Source organism: Leptosomus discolor, unplaced genomic scaffold (genome assembly GCF_034619465.1).
Source record: "Leptosomus discolor isolate bLepDis1 unplaced genomic scaffold, bLepDis1.hap2 HAP2_SCAFFOLD_85, whole genome shotgun sequence".
Lineage (NCBI taxonomy): Eukaryota > Metazoa > Chordata > Aves > Leptosomiformes > Leptosomidae > Leptosomus > Leptosomus discolor.
This window is the reverse complement of record NW_028237879.1, coordinates 301627-314357: the sequence shown is the minus strand read 5'-3', so window position 1 is coordinate 314357 and position 12731 is coordinate 301627. Positions and strand designations below refer to the sequence as shown.

At 51.8% G+C, this 12731-nt stretch overlaps 1 pseudogene; it reads left to right on the top strand.

Annotated features, from left to right (window-relative positions):
- The first annotated feature begins 201 nt into the window (after positions 1-201).
- The window catches only part of LOC147412527 (axonemal central pair apparatus protein HYDIN-like), a 64995-nt pseudogene continuing 52465 nt past the window's right edge, over positions 202-12731 (top strand).

The window sequence follows — 12731 nt, the reverse complement described above, 5'->3', positions numbered from 1 at the left end:
AATGCTACCTGAAAGAATGAGGACACGATGCAAATTGTGCTCCTCTGGAGCGGGCTGTTGGCCTTGCAGGGCCTGCTGGGTCTGCGCTGGGCCACTCTGGGAGATTCAGAGTCTGGCTCCATCGAGACAGCCTGTCATTGTTCCTCAGTAATAGCTTCTTGGGTACAATTTACTGCCCGGCTTGTGGCCAAGCTTTGATAAATGAGCTTTGTCAGAGAGCAGACTTGCAGCTTCACCTCTGGAGCAGAGCTGTCAGGTCTCCTTTTCAAGCGAGCTACCCTGTCTCAGCCTGAATCAGAGGAAGAGTTGTACATTGATGTCAGTGAGAACCTCCCGCCCAGCAGCTCGGTAGGAACGTGTTTGCTGGGTGGCCCTGGGCCGATGGCAGCGCAGTGGCTGCCTCCGAGGCCTGGCGATCAGCTACGGGTGGGATGCAGGAACAGCAGAAGAGGGTTGGTGGGATCCTGTGTGGTCAGTGAGTGTTCACCCTGTGCCAACTGCCTTCCTCCATCCCATTCTTACCTAAGACTTTCTTTTGCAGCTCTAGAGGACAAATTAAATGGAGCTGGGTTTATCAGTTTTGCCAGCGCCTGGAATCCTTTTGATGCCTTTGGCGTGCTCCATCCTGGGATGCAGGCGTGCAGACCTGACCTGCTCTCCGTGCTGGGCACAGCCAGCCTAAGGAGACGCCGTAGCTCAGGCACCTACACATACTGCGGGGACGCTGAGTGCTCACCGGGCTGTTGCTTCCCTGGCCTCCAGCTTGTCTTACCCTTGTTAACAGAGGTTGTTCTGAGGGGGTTATTTAAAATGCTTCCCATGACTTTGGTTGGAGTGCTGCTTGGTTTCCTGATGCTTCTCTCCCTCGGGCTGGCTGGTGTCCTGTTAAAGCTCAGTGCTGCCAGCCTGACAGATGGAAACTCAAGCGGACTTCACCTGGATCTAGCCTTGCTTGGCTTGTGTCAGGCCTCCAAGCACAGTGTTGGTTTCTATTAAAAAAAAAAAAAAAAAGGAAAGCCCCCTTCTGTTACAATACTGCAGAGTTTTAGGTGAGTAGTGCCTGTCGTCCCAAACCCAGCACTGAACTGTGGGGTGCAGGTACCATCAGCACAGTGATGGACACTTGGAAGGCGTACATCTAGGCCCTGGTGCATTTCGTGCTGGACAAGGTGCATTGCATGCAGCTTCTCTTCTGCGAGCAAGCTTGCTCCCTGTGACTGTGGTTTTAGATGGGCTGGGGGTCCAGCACCCTTATTGCCCCATTTGTAGAGGGAGGTCCAAGAGAAACCCGAGGAGGAGAGTGCTTGGGAAGCCGGGGCCGTGTCCACAGGGCACTTCTTGCAGTTTTCTTTGTGCTTATGACTTTACTGCCCTGCTGTAAACACTTAGAGCTGGATTTTCCAAACGCGGCCACTGTTGTCGGGAAGCCAGGAGAGAGAAAGCAGCTTCTCTTGTCGCACACTCCAAAAGAGAGGCTGGAGGGGGAATAACTCTTTGAGGATGAGCATCCCTTGGGTTGGGCAAAACTGGGTTAGTGAAGTGAGTCTATTAAAGGAAGGTAAAATAGAGGCTGTATAAGCTCCTGCATAGCTGCTGTTTCCAGACACGGTAAAATTAAGCCTTTGTGGTTTTTACCCTCGTATCTTTGGTCTTTCCTTTTCCTGCCCTCCCCCAGGCTCCCTGGTTTCCATCCTGTTTGCCCTGTCTTACAGTCTGGCAAATGCTCATGCTGGAGGATTGAACCCAGTAAAGGAGTGATCCCCTCCGAGGCAGAGTTGTCTGTGGCTGTCATAGCAAGCTTGGACGACACTGAGAAGTTCAAGGACAAGGTGAACCTGTACATCGAGATCAGCTGTACCTACGTCATCCCTGTCCGGGCTGTTGGCATCGGCACCACGATTGTCACCGACGAACGATTTGCTCCGGAGCTCAACTTGGGACCGCACTTCAGGTAGGGTATCTCTCAGCTCCCACTTCTCCCGTGGGCTCAGCAAGGAGGAGTTTGGCTGTAGTCCTTCAGGCTGGTTCTTTAGTGCTCAAGGTCCTGGCTCTGTTTCACTGAAGCCCCAGGGATTCCTTTAGAGACATTTGATGGCCACTTGAAAGTTCTTAGATACCCTCAAAAGCCATCCAGATGGAAAGCAGTTGCTCAATTGTCACTGAATTGTCTTTAGTTATAAACCATTTGTTTTCTCACTCTACCAAATAAAGATTTGGAGGAAAACAGCAGGTCCCAGAAGCCTCCAGCTGGAAAATGCTACATTACAAGTATAAACCTATTTCCCTTTGCAATAGCATTGCTTGCTTTTCCATTCGCTATGGAGTAGCATCTCGCCACAACAGCAAACCTTGGTGGGTAGCTCGTTACCAACCCCTCAGCTAAATGAATGGTGCTGTTTTGTTTCCCTTCTGCCCAGCAGTCCTGGAGGAGCAGCAGAATTTCTTTGCCCTGCATTATGCTTCAGTTCACTCCTCTTTCCCAGCTCCCCTGCCAGGCTGCTCTTTATCAGACGCAGTCGCCCTTCCCTCGTTTCTCCTGCCGGCTTTCCTGGCTGCCTGCACCGCAGCAGCAGCCCGAGGCACAGGCAGGTGAGGTGGCTGCAGGACCAGCTCTGAAAGGGAGAGGGGGAGAAGCCCGCTGAGGTTGGGTGGGATAAATTGGGAGTGTTAATTGAAAGAGCTTCGCTCGAAGGAGGGGATTCACCGATCTTAATGCCTGTGTCTGAAACTGCGCACGTTCTTATAAATGAGAGAAAAATAAGGCTTTTCAAAGTGTTGTTTGCCTTGTGTTGGAGACCTCTTGGGATGAGAAGAATGGTCTTCTCAGTGTCTGTTCCTTTCCCTGGCTGCAAAGAGGGTCCACAGTGCTCTGATACTGAAATTTTGGGGTAGAAAGGAGAGGTTAATCCTACCTTAAGCGTTTAGGATAGATTTGGGGAGGGGGCTAAATATGCACCCACAAGCCATCCACATAAGCAGGGACGTTGCAGGGAGGGTGGTGCTGTGCTCTGTGCAGCCACAAATTTGCTACACAACAGAGGGGACAATGTCAATGGGATCAGTGCCATTGTCTTCTGCCACCCTTCATGTCTTCGCCTGCATACTGGGTTTGGAGTTGTTGCCATCGCTGTTGGCTGTGGAGCTGCCACTGGATGAGCTGAGATGGGACCCAGGTAACACCTCAGATAAGTTGGGCTTTCCCAGAGCCAAAAATTCTGCATCTACCCAAAGCTTCTCCAAACTTTTAGCTGTTGCTGTCCGCAACATAAACCATTTCATACTGAGCTGGTACACATCATTTTTACCAGTCTGTTTCAAAGACTAGTTTGTTCTGTGCTGTCACTTCTGTGTTTGTATTTAGCTGCTTGTGGCAGACAGGCGTTTTGTCAGCCTCATATTCTGTACCTTTCAAAAAACCCCAGTCGCTGTTCCAGAAACATTTCCTGGCTGTGCTCAGATTTATAGAGGGTAAAAGAATTGCTCCAGACTAGCCTGCAATTAGTGTTTCTCTATCTGAAGGAATCAATTTCCATTGAATATCCATTTTGGCTTATATCGGCTCCAGTTATTCATCCCTTGCTGTTGCTTCATTCCCCCTCAGCAGCTAGACCCGGTCCTGCTGCTGTGTTCGTACTGGGGAAGCTTCTGTTGATGGTGTGTTCTCATAGTGCTTTTGTGTTCCTAAAACACGAAACCAGCTGCACCGTTCAGGCAAAGGGTGCTGTGTTGGGGGCGATGAGAGTTGGATGCTCCCTGAGGGGTGGGGGGATGAGAGGGCTAACATGGGTGCCAGGGCAGGGGCCTCACCAGCGAGGCCAGTGGTGCCCAGGTCACCAGATGAGTCCATACACCCTGCAGCTTCCCAATAGTATCTTCAAAGGAAGCCACCTGAGGCAGCAGCTCCCCAGGGGGAGGTGAGATGGCAATGAAGCTGTTCCTCCATCCCCGTGCAGCCAGGACAAGGCCAGCTGAGCATCCGATGCAGTGAGAGCTGCAGGAAGCACCTTGGAGAAATGCTCTGATTATTGAGCACCAAAGGCTGGTGATGCTCTGTCCACAGCAACTGAGGTGGTGATCTTCAGGAAGCTTTTCCTTGCTGTAGGCAGAGAGACCAGCTGCTGGATGGTGATAAACTTAGGGGCAGCCAAGGTCTGACGTTTGCTGAAGCTTTGATCTGGGTCAGCCTTTTTGGAGGTGATTTTATTGCTGAGCGTGCCGTCAGAGAACGCCGTCAGGGTGCTGAAGCGGGGCAGCCGCTGGGAGACAGCAGCTCCCGTGACGTTTTCCCTCTCTGCTTCTCTCCTAGCCTGGATCCCTGTCGTTACCGCTTCAAGATAACGAACAAAGGGCGATGCACCCATCAGCTCTACTGGACAACGGAAGGTTTTGCCCCGTTTCGCCAGCGTGATCGCCCCCCTGCCAGCAGTAAGGCCAAGGGCAGCAGCTCCTCCCAGAGGCCCCAGCCTGCCTGCCCTGTGTTTAAGCTTCGACCGCTGAGGGCAGAGCTGATGCCGGGCAAGACCGTGGAGATGATGCTGGAAGGCTCCTCCAGCACTCCCCAGGTGAGGTCCCTCACGAGGGCTGTCCCTTCCCCATCAGATCACCTCCCCTGGGACTTCTTCTGCGGCCCCTTGACATTTGCCTGCGAAAATGAGCAAGTGCTTTCAAGAAACTGTTTTAAGGCCACAAGTTACCGTGGCAGCCCCAGTGGCTTTCCTTGCTGGCCACTGTCAGTTGCTAAGGCTTTTTTGTGTTGCCATAGCTACCATAAACCCAATTTGCTGATAGCAGAACGCAGGCTGAAGGAAGTATTGCTGCTTCAGGGGCCAATGGCAGGTTACAAGGTGTTGTGTGCTGAGGCAGGAAAGGAGGGCAGAGAAAGTAAGTTCACTGAGACGATGAATACAGGCAGAAAGTAAATTAAAAACTGCCAAGTAATGTATCTGGGGGAGCAGTGAGTAAAACCACCTGCGAAGGGAGGGAGTGTCTGGGAGCAGCATCATTTTTCCTCTCTAGACAAACGTGGGCAGAGGGCTTGTCCAGCGCTGAGTCCTGGAGGAGAAAAACGAACACAGGGTGTCAGCTCTCATGATCGGAGTGGCGTTCGTCCACATGGGAAACAGTGCCCAGGGATCATTATAGTTGACAGTTTGACTTTTGACAATATTTCCGTAAGAGCCTGCCCCAGTGTCCCAAGGGCAGTCGGGTCTTGCAGCACCCTTGGGTGGCAGCTCAGAGGGGAACATGTCAGCAGGGTCCCTGGGTGCCCTTCTTCCCAGGGGAACCCAGCTCTGCGGAGAAGCTGCCAGCTGACCCTCGTGTGCATTCCCTGGCTTCAGGACCACTGGGCACAGATGTTTAAGCAAATGTGAGATAAATCTGCATTAAGCTTCTGCTGATACTGGTGTTTTGAAAGGTGTCTTAAAGAGTTACCTTAGGGGTAGCTTGAGGCAGACTTGATTACTCCCCTGGGTGCCTGCGATGGGACTGTCCCTGTGCAGTTCTGAGCCCAGAGGTTTTGCTGAAGAGGGGAAAAAGGTACCAGAAAGAAAATAAAGTGATCAGGGCACTGGTGAGGGTGTCTTGCCTGGAAGGCCAAAAGGGGATCTGTGAGCTCAGCTGTGGCTACCTGGCTCCTGCAGTCAAAGCCAAGACCATGGGAGCAGACTTTCCACCTTCCTGAGGCCTTGAGAACTTAATACTCTGCAGGTTGGCCAGAAGCCCAACTCCCTGCATTGCACATGCAACACAGATTATTTTGAAGTCTGTAGGCTCTGAGGAGGAGCTATGTTGTGGTGTTGTACCAGAGGGAAGAGTGAGGAATGAAGGGAAGACTTTGAGGAAGTGAAACCATGAGAAATCAGGAAAAAGTCTTGAATGCAAAAGCATCCCACTTAAGCAGAGGGTTTTTATGTAAAGTGCAAGACAAGTCTTTCCTGGGGAGACTTCTTTTAAAACCGGCTCTAGGAGGGCGCAGTACGTCCTAGGAAGGAGTGATCCCTTTACCTGAAGGCTGGCTGGCTATTGGACTGATTTTTTTTTCCCAAGGATGCTTTCCACTCGGCTTCCAAGGAGGGTTTGCTGCCGTTGGCCCTTCTGTCACCTCTTTCTCTTAATATAGTTCCAGACTTTTTTCTAATTAGTTCCTACAGCTTTCTGTAAGCCTTATGCTTGGCAACAGGACAAACCAAACCAATAATCCTTTGGGGCAGGGGTTATCACAGCTGTAGGCAACACGTCACTCGCGAGTGCCGTTTGTGGCTGTTGGGGTGTAGCATTACGGGCGTTTGAGGGCAGAATAAATAGGACGCTGCACAAAGAGAAAAGGGGGCAATTGAGGAGACCAGGGACTGTAACTGTGTGGCAGTAACACGGCCCGTGGCTGGGTGGCCAGCAAATGCAGGGTGTTTTCTGGACCCTCTGGGTGATGCGTGACTCTTGCTGCAGGTGGTGAAGGAGCAACTGCTGTGTCACGCCGTCGTGGGGAGCGAGGCAGGGAAGGCACAGATAATGCAAGTGGATGTCACGTGTGAGTTTGTTGCTCCCGTTCTGCAACTGTCCTCCAGAGAAATCGCCTTCCGGATGGAGAAGGTAAGTCTCTGGGTTGCATCCTGGCATTCAGTAGCATGGCTGAGGACTGGAAGCCTGTGGGGCGTGTGTGCTGGTGTTCAAAGGAGGAAGTTAAGCAGCTTCTCCAAGTCCATGGGGCTTTGGCTGTTGGTTTGAGCGGGATGAAGCTTTTGCCGTTAGCCCTGAGATCGTCATTTTGCTCCTCTGGGGTCGGGGACAGTCTCAGTAGCTCTGTTCTGCCCTTCTTGATGTGGAAACAGAATTGAGCTGCTGAGCCAAGGGCACGGGGTGAGATGATGTGTGGGGACCCACAAGAACAGCGTGGGCTTTGCACAGCTACCTCGAATGCTGGGGCTGCAGGTGGGAGAGCAGATCGCTGCAGCTGAGAGATGCTAAACCCCCTCCTGCCCTTTCTGAGGTGCTTTGTAAAGTAAGTGAGGTTGTTTTTAGAGATGGGACTGGTTTTCTTAACTTCACCAAAGTAAAACTGAGATTACAGCTGCTCAGAGATCATGGCGGGGATCATGGCCACTTCTAGAGAGCCACCAGTTTCTGTACTTGGTATAAAGGGGAGGTTTTTGAGGATCCTCGGGGGCACGGTGATGTCTTAACACCGATTCTGTAGGGAAGCTGAGACAGACTGAGATTCCTGTCAGCTCCTCAGTCTGATGAGGCAAAACTGTCATCCCTTGTCCCTCTTTGCCTTCTCTGCTGTTGGTATGGATGGTAGCTCTTTGCATTTCCCCAAGCCTTACTTTCTTCAAAGGACCTGCAGATGTCCTTCAGCTGCAGTGATGATAACACCAACGCAAAGCAGGTGCCCTTTGGTCTTCTGATCCTGACTCCTGCATCATCTTTTCCTCTCCCATGAGGTGTCAAAAAAGAGAAGATATTTCATTATTTAGTTCCTGTGTTTTCAGGTCTCTTCTCTGGTTCCCAGGCTTTCAGAGAAGCATGAATTCCTGTGAGCAGGCAGTTCAGCTTTTAATAAGAAGCTTCTCAGCCACCCCTGATGTCTTGCCTGTGGTCTGCTTGATGCCACGCGCTCCGATTTTTCAAGTGCTATGACACTGCAGCTGTTTGATATCAGGACATCCAGAACTGGTTTCCCAAACACTGTTCAGTTTATGTAAACCATGCAGGAAGCCCAGAGCAATGCATAAACAGGAAGAAATAGCTTAGGTTGAGCTTAGCTTTGAGGCTACAGACACCTTGTCGCTGTAGCAGGGGCAGCAGGAGACACGTTGCAAGCGGACTGTAGAGGTTTCTAGCTGGCTGTATGTGCCTTGAAGTGTTCAAAGCTAACCTTGGGCTACTGCAGGCTCTCCACTATGGGCCAAATCCTGCTTGCTTTTCTCCTCTGACTAACATCACTGCTTTTGTGAGGCTACTAGAACCGATAAGGTTGTAAGAAATGACTGTCTGTGAGTGAAGATCGTCTTGTGCCATTGTGCCCAAGAGAGCATACAAAACTGGAGACAAACGGTCTGGGTTCACTTTCTGGTTTTGATCTTGTTCAGGCAGCTGCCTCCTCTCAGCGTCCTGTTCCCTCGTCTGTATGCAAGACTGTTTCCCTGTCCCCTGGGGGATGCTGTGGTTTCTGAACATGAAAAACATCCGATATACTTAGAGAAGAACCTTCTTGAAGGGTAGAAACTAATAAAAATAGTAAAGAGAGATGTATGCACCTTTGAGGTTGAAAACTTTGAAATGCATCGGAAGGGGAAGGAGATCCATGGCCACTTCAGGTTATTTTTCCCTTGTCTCCTGTTTCTGTAGCAACCCAATGTTGTCCTGACTCTTCAGTACAAGCCTCTCTTTAAAAAACGTCTCCTCCCTGCCGCTCAGCATTGTCCTGGCCTTAGGGCAACCCTTCTTAATCTGCGAGGTGGACCAGCAGCCCCTCCCTGCAGACGTTCAGGTGAGCAGCCACCGACCTTCCTGCTGGGGGCGTTTGCAGAGGGAGGAACGTGGTGGTGCGTTTGTGGGGGGAGGTCCTCTAGCAGACAAATTTATTCCTTAGAGTCAGCAGTAGACTCGCCTGAACTAAATCAGGTTTGAAATGAGCTGCTGAAGGAAACAAAATATACCTGAATTGGGAAGATTCGTCCTGGCTCTGAGACATGAGAAGGGAACAGACAGCTAGGTCTGGGCAAGCCATGTGGTAAAGGTGTCTGCTGGAAACCATCCCAGCTCTCCAGCAGCCGTCCTCAGATAACCTCCAGAGCAGCTTGCTCTCCAAGGGCAGCCCTGCTTTCAGGAAGGCTGAGGACGCTTCTCCAGCTGCTGCCTGGCACCTGCCCCACTGTCAGTAGAAGCTGTTGGACATGGACTCTGCTAAACACGTGTTGTTGTGGGCATGGCCGCCACTTCTGTGCTGTGCCAGTGAGTAGCCCCTGCAAGGGCGAGGCAGCGACGCTGTGTCACTTGTGCTGTGAGGTGAAGGAGTTCCTCTAGAGGTAGGGCAAAAGGCCCTGGCGTGCCAGAGTGCTGATCTGGTTGTGTATTTAGTGTATAGCTTCTGTGGGTCCAGAACTCAGTAGAACAATATTTATTTCCCTCTTGTATTAGTGCAGAGCACAGTGACATGAGCCTGAGAGAGTCTCAGACGAGAGTCTCATGGTGCTTGCGGTCAGGCGCACACTGTGCAGAAAATAAGAGATGAACTGAGAAGCCTGAGCTGGGGGTCACACTTTGAACATTGGCGTGTTTTGTGCTATCAGACCCTGGGACTTCATCACCCTGCTGGTTAATACTCTTCATCTCCTTACAGCCCATCAAGCTGGAGATAAGGGAGGAACTTCATCTGTCTATCAGGTTTAACCCTGCTTATGAAGAAGACTTGAGTATCTGGGTAGTGGAGAAGGTTCTGAAGATCAAGTTCCTTGAGCATCCTTGTGAGGAGCTGGTCACCGTTTGGGGAGAAGTCTGCTTCCCGAATCTCCGTATCCAGACTGTGGCCCTGGACTTTGGCTGCATCTTGAATGACACTGAAGATGTGCGTTACGTCGAGATGACCAACTGCAGCCCGCTTCTCGTCCGGTACCACTGGTCGTTCCTGCCAGACGGCCACGTGAGGCAGATGAGGTACGTGCACCTTCGCTCTCTCCTTGAAGCAATTCTTCCTGATCTCCTGGTTGTAACTTGCGAAGCCCAAGGCTGTTTGCCTGGGATGTGACAAATCGCTTTCAACTCTCCCTTGTGGAAATAACACCTATGGGCTGTGGTCAGGCTAGATGCTCGGGGGAGAGTTGATCTCCACCGGTGTGACTCTTGGAAGCAGACAACGTTCTGCAGCCAAGCTGGGACTGTAAAACACTGCCAACGCTTCTCACATAGCCCATGACCCAGAGTCCTGCTCTTTTTCTGGAGCTACAAAGCTGTGCTTAAGCACTTGGACACGCAGATATAGAGCATGACCTCGTGTCCTTCCCTGCCGACCCTGTGTGTTGTCACCTCATGCTAAGAGCCTACACAGGCACTGCCACCAGAATGATGTGCTGCTGTCCCAGTCTCTTGCTGCTGCTTTGCTGTAGCCCCTGTGCTGGTTCCCTGAGAGGGAAAGCTGGTGTGGAAAGCTGCTTTCTCAGACCTTTGTGGCCTGAGGCAAGCGCCACCTCGGTGAAGTGAGTTTTTGTCTGTCGAATTGCACGTCACGTTCACAAAACAGCTACTTAGTGTTTTACAGTGAAGGGGCAGGTTCTGCTGCGGCTGTAGGTACAGCTGTAGATGTTGGTGGGAGCACTTGTCTGGACATACTTGGGAATCCCCAGGGCCATCCAGAGTAAGTCCGTGGTTTCCAAGCCTGAGAGCGATCTTGCAGTCGTGCTGGAGCACACCTATAAACACATTTCTAGCAGTTCCTCCCGCTGTGGCCTCTCTGCATAGTACAAAAGTTGTCTGGGCAATTTTAATTACAGTAGCAAATGGGTTTTCCATAATGCCCCAGGAAACCGAGCAAAGTTAACTATTGTGCCTTGAAGTGCTGCTATTATGAATAATAGAGATCATCAATAAAGAGTTTTGTTTAGGGAATTGGGATTTGGCTCAGAGGAGATGACCTATTGGGAACTGGAGATTAGCTGTGGCTATGAGGAGGGCTTGGGGGAGAAGACCTGGGCACTCGGGTAGCCCATGCACAGCTAGGTCTTACCAAGCAGGCTTTAGCGTGGCCCTTGATGCATGGCACCTTCCAGAACAGACCCTGAAAGGAAAGTCTGCAAAAGCAGGTGGAGGGAGATGGGCAGGGAAGGAGGAGCAGGACTGTGTGTGGTTTGGCAGCAGCAGGGAAGCGGTTTGCTTGGTGTAACAGAGAAGTGGCCTCTTATTTCTCAGAGGTGAAGTATCTTGGAGCAAGGACTGGGTGCCAGGCAGGCTTCGCCTCTGAGGTGGCAGTCCGGCTGCCCTGAACGGCTGATGGCGAGGCTGTGTACTTGTGAACAGAGACAGTGGGGAGCTGAAGCGAGGGCGAGACGGAAATTTGCTCCCTGTTCCACCCAGACAGGCGGAAAAGTAACTAAAATGATTGCCAAGGAGGGGTTTGGAGCCAGGCGTAAGCGAGCACATGTTGTCAGCAAGTCTGTATGAAAGACGTGAGCCTGGATACTGGGTGGGGCCCAGTGGTGCTTTATTAGGACAGAGGTTGGGGGGTGATGATGTCCTATTTGTAACATGTCTGCAAGCTTCTTCCTTCTCCGCCTTCACCTTCAGCATGGTGACCATCACCATGCACCCTCCATCTCTGTGCCTCTTCCAGCATGGTGCTGCTCTTTTCCCAGCTGGCTTGCTGGCAAGTCAGCCAGCCTGCCCAGGCCTGGGCATGGCACCTTCTGGTTGATGACTGCACGGTTGAGACGGCTTCTGCTGCCCCAGAGCTTCTGACCACTGGTTATGCTGTCATGCGCCTGGAGGACTTTTACCCAGGCCATTGCAATGGAGGTTGGAGTCCAGAACAGCCGCATGGGAATCGCTTTGACTATTGCATTTGGGTTTTCTGAGGCTCAGCCTCCTCCTTTGCACAAGGGTGACAGACCCTGAGAGCTGTCATTTGCCTCAGTGGACTGGGGAGCAGCCCCTGGGGGGTTGGAGGAGCAGATTGAGGGTAGGGGAGGCAAAGGGGAAAGCGCTGCTTGGGTGAAAAGCACTGCGCATCCCACCCAAGGTGCCGTCAGGCAGCTGGCTGTCTCCCTGGCAGGTGACTTCTTGCTCTGCCAGTGGTGTTCAGCTGACAAACCTGGGGAGCAGCCGCCTTCTCTCGTTGCTTTCTGACCATCTTCATTGCCCAAGGACGCAGCGGGAACCCGAGGTGCGCTTGCACTGCCAACAGCGTCCTTCTCCCTAGAAATGCCGTTCCGCCTGTGCTGCTTGGATGGCTGGTGCTTTAATTCCCTCTGGGCAGGAGGCTGCAGCTCCAGGCCCACCTCTGCAGAGCTTTACTCTTTGAGACAAAATGTGGATTTTTGCGGTGGTGGTGTTTGTGGGAGCTGCTCGTTGTCGTAGCCTGGCTGAGGCAGAGCGAGAGTATCAACTGGGGAACTGCTGCTGTTGCTTCCGCTCATCTTTTTGGTGGAGCACTGAGCAGGGAAGCCATTGGATGAAATCTGGGTGGCAGGATGGGCTGTTTACTCCTGCTGGTTTGCTGTCCTGCTGTCACTGCATGTGGCAATGATGAATGAGTAAGGTGACATAATTTTCCAGACCTCTCTTCTCTCTAACTTCTCCAGCTGTTTCTCAGCCGTCATTCTTTTCCTGCTTCCTGCAAGCTGTGCACCAAACAGCTTTCCCTAGGGGGAAATTCATCCGAACGCACTGGCATTGTCCTGCCCAAGAGTGCCATCTGTAGGAGCGCTGTGCTCTTTCCTGGTGCATCCCTGTCTTCACAGGGTGGCTGAGAAATCTGTAAACTCTTAGGAGAAGAGGCTCAAGCCAAATTTGAGTCCAGGTGCCAAATGGTCACATGTTTTGGGGTGTAAATGTGCACTGGGGAGTTTTGTGCTGATTCCTTCTAGTCCAAGGAGCCTCCTAGTGCAGAGGTGATGGAAAGCCCAGCTTTCCTGCCGGTGCCATCATCAGCCCTGAGCTGGCTGCTGCCGAGACAGGGATTTGCAGCAAAAACCCTTGCAGAGAACAGGGATTTTGTCCTGCGTAAGGCTGGACACTCA